The sequence below is a fragment of the Corvus brachyrhynchos genome, unplaced genomic scaffold, assembly GCF_000691975.1.
Source record: "Corvus brachyrhynchos isolate BGI_N302 unplaced genomic scaffold, ASM69197v1 scaffold90, whole genome shotgun sequence".
NCBI classification, from domain to species: Eukaryota; Metazoa; Chordata; class Aves; order Passeriformes; family Corvidae; genus Corvus; species Corvus brachyrhynchos.
Genome location: NW_008236932.1, coordinates 3,288,068 through 3,291,885, shown reverse-complemented (window position 1 = coordinate 3,291,885; position 3,818 = coordinate 3,288,068).

Here is a 3,818-nt window from a genome sequence, read left to right as displayed (position 1 = left end):
CCTCTCGCTGACTCCATTTAACTCTTTTCTTCCCTTCATCTGCTGCCGGAGGGCTCTTCTTATTGGCCTTGGTTTCAGTTATGTGGGGATTCAAGGGTTTGTAGTGATTGCTTCTTTCAGGAAAACCGGGATATACGCACATTATCCTGTCACAATCTAAAGAGTTCCCCATTATTCAATAAATTTTGGGGGGGCTCAAGATCTTGTTTCTCACTCGTGTACGAATCAAACTTTCAAATGAGTTGCCACTTAGCATTTCTGTGGAATAGAAATAGCACTCATGCAGTGGCTTTCCTGCTAAAGAGATTTTTGGAACCGGTGTTTTCCCAGCTGCTGGACACAAACACATCCACAGATGCTGCCCGAAGGGCTTGCTGAAGACATTTTGTTGCCTAATTGATGTTTTTAACAGCACTTTCCAGATACATTTTTCCTCTTTCTATTTTATGACTATACTTGTTCTCTTTGTATTTGCTGAATAGGAATTGAAAGGAGAACATTTCAAACCTGAAAATATTCTTCAGCATAAAATAAAGAAGATTGTTCTCACAGACTGCTACTTGAAAGGCTTGTAGAAGTATTCTCTTCACAGCAGTGTTTCAAAGTCTTTTTTGTCTTGTCCTTCAGTATTGGATGTAAGAGAAAAAAGTAAGTTGTGTTAGCATTTGCTTTCTGTTGGTGACTGTCAGGCCTTCCAAGTTCCCTGTTACTACGAGCAGCAAATTGGTCACTGGTCAGGGACTACTCCACAGGAAGCACCTGTTTTCAGAAAGTGCTTTAATAAGGTGTCTCCACTCATAGTGTAACTCAGGTGTGTTCAGTAGTTCACCAGTTTCTGGATGGTGAATCTCTAGGACTGTTTTACTTTACTTGTGAGTTATTCAAAATCCTGAGGACTTTACACAGGTGTTCTGGAAACCATATGCAGGGATATTTCAGCTGTCGGAGCATAGTTAGGCTTGGTTACTTCTGGCTTTGGGCACCAGGGATTCGCACATCAAGTTGTGATGCTGGTATAAAGATGAACCTTGGGTTTCAGCTGTGCCAGGACCTTACTTCATTCCCTCTACAGAGCAGAACTCATTTCAGCCAGCATATGCCTGCAGTGGGTTCATTTTTACTGGGCACCAGGACTCCACAAAGATGCTCCATCACTTGTTCTGCTCAGCAGGACAGGGGAAGAAAATAAGATGAAAAACTCATTGGTTGACATCAAGGCAAAGGCCACACTGGGAAGCAAAAAGATTTATTCTCTAATTGCTCTTAGCAGGTAATGTCCAGCCACTTCTGGGAATACGTCCCCAGTACATGTAGCAGTTACTTTAGAAGACAAACACCTTAATAAAAAAATTCACCACCCCTTAGCTTTTATTTTTACAACATCACATGGTATGGAATGTCCCTTTGGTCAGCTGTCCCAGCTGTTTCTCCCCTCCCAACCTCTTGCACACTCCAAGCTTGCTGGCCTTTGTGGGAGGTGTTGAAGACAGCCCTGATTCCACCTGAGTGTGCCCTGATGACCACACGGCCCAGCAGGAGCCCAGCACTGGAGTGGTCTCAACTGTTGTGGCCACAAACACAAAGCACAGCTGTTTTCAGACTGCAACAGGGAATATTCGCTCTATTTCAGCCAGACCAAATATGATGCCACAACTCTTGGATGGCCTCTTTGCCAGACAGGTAAACAGGTAATCTGAATCCAGAAGAAACAATCTAGATAATTACGTAATTTCCTTCTAACCTCTACCGCATTCGTTTTCAGCTTAGTTTGGTATTTGAAGTCAACGAATCCCTGACTTCTCTCTGTGTTTTGCTTCATGAAATCTTTGAAGATTTGGCACAAAAATAAGGCATGGAAATACAGCAAGAAAAAATTAAAACTGTTAACATTTAAAGGAATGGAGTATACATAGAACATGAAAAAAAGCTGTTAGCCTGGAAGATGCAATCAAAGAATCGATCTTGGTCACCTTATTTATGGCAGAAGCCTCATATGTCACAGCATTGGTTAAGCAGTATCTGACATTTTCTGAAATCCTTCGAGCCAAATAGAGAAACAGGACTGCACCAGAACTTAATATTCCTATCCATGAGATCTTTGAGGAAACCATCTATTTCACCATAAGATATAAGCATCCCCAGAAGAAATACTTTTCTGAGTAGTTTCTCTTCAAAGTGCCTTTTTTTTTCTTTTATATTGGTGACTTATTTCTGAGACCTCAACAGGAATGCATAAGGGCAGTTGTAAAGTATCAAGCAGAAAAGACAGACATGATAACAGAAGCAGACTGGAATTAGTTTAAAAGAGGAAGAGTAAATTAATAAACAGAAGAAATCAAAGTCTTTAACCCTCTGAGTGTAACTATCTACTTGTGAAGGCATTCATAAAATTGTCTAGTTATCCCACCATAAAAGGACCCTGTTGCTGCTATCCTGGGCTTTCCCTGTATTTTTATTTTTGGAAATGGTGTGTCCACTCTAGCCTATTTTCAGACATGCAAGTCAGAATTAAACAAACTCAGGACATGAGTCAGTATAAGAATTAAAGAATAAATAAAATGGATATGAGTGCTGAAAAGAAAGCTCTTGCAGGTACATGGATGATATGTGCTTATTCTGGGCAACTGTAATAATGGGCTGGGGAGGTGAGGTGGATAAGCAGAGTATGGAGGAAAGCTGATAGGTGCACCTGCAGTAGTGCAAATGTGAGCAAGGATCAAGGCTCTGCACTATGAAGGCAGGCTGCTTTCATCTCTCTAGCTTTTGTCCACCAGGTGTCATCTGAGAAGCACATGATAGCTACTAAAGGCGCTTTTTTTGTTTTGTTTTTGTTTTTTTTTTTTTAAGAAACCAACGGCAAGCTTTTGGTGTCTGTAGATGGCAGCGCCTGCATTCAGTGCTTTGCCTGTCTCTATCCCTCTGTAGGGGATTATCTGGCCCCACACTGATACTATCAGCTCCCCATTTGTTTGATGAGGACTGAGTGGTCATCACTTTTTCCTGTGAGTCCTGACCTGGAGCGCTGGCAGACCCGACAGCCTGGACACAGACATGTTTGTGGCTCTGCAGCTGCAGCCCAGTGTCAGTGTCCCCCAGTACCTTCTCCTGCCAGTGCCTAACTTGCCCTCGAAGTCAAGGATCTCCAGAGTAGACAATGGCATTATAGAAGATTCATTTTTTGTTCCCCAGATGAATGCCTATTGCACTCACGCAAAATCATTTTCGCATAAAGTCCCTCCCCTCCCCTCCCGTGAAATCTAGATTTCACAGTAAAATTGAAATGGAAACCAAAGGGGAAAAGAAAAAGCCCTGGAAAATTCCATGGGTCCCAAGTGAACAGGAGCACATCATTTTAGTGTTCCTCACTGTGCCGGTTTGGGCAAATTTGGAAATATATCCTCTGATAGAAGGCAGGTTACAACCAACCCTCCCCCACCAGGTTCGGGAAAAAATGAATTTTCCTCAGAGGAAAGTGAAAGAGATAAAAACTATTTATTTAACAAACACACAGGAAAAGGGATAATGATGCTAAATAATAAAACTTCTCGATCTGCTGAGAGAAACCTGGGGAAATTTCAGAGTCCTTCCGTAGATCTCTCTCTCTTTCCCTTGGAGCTGGGACGGGATGGGCCCCCTCCTCCAGGGCCTCCACCTCGGTGAAAAAAGTCCCGATGTGTTCTGATGTTGAAACAGTCCAAAAAAGAAGAAGGGGAAAAAAAAAACCCACAAAAAGCAACCCACCAAAGTCCCAGGAAAACAAAGGTTCAACTCTCTGTCTCTCTCAAGAGAAAATGTAGCCAAAAGCTGGCTGAAAATCA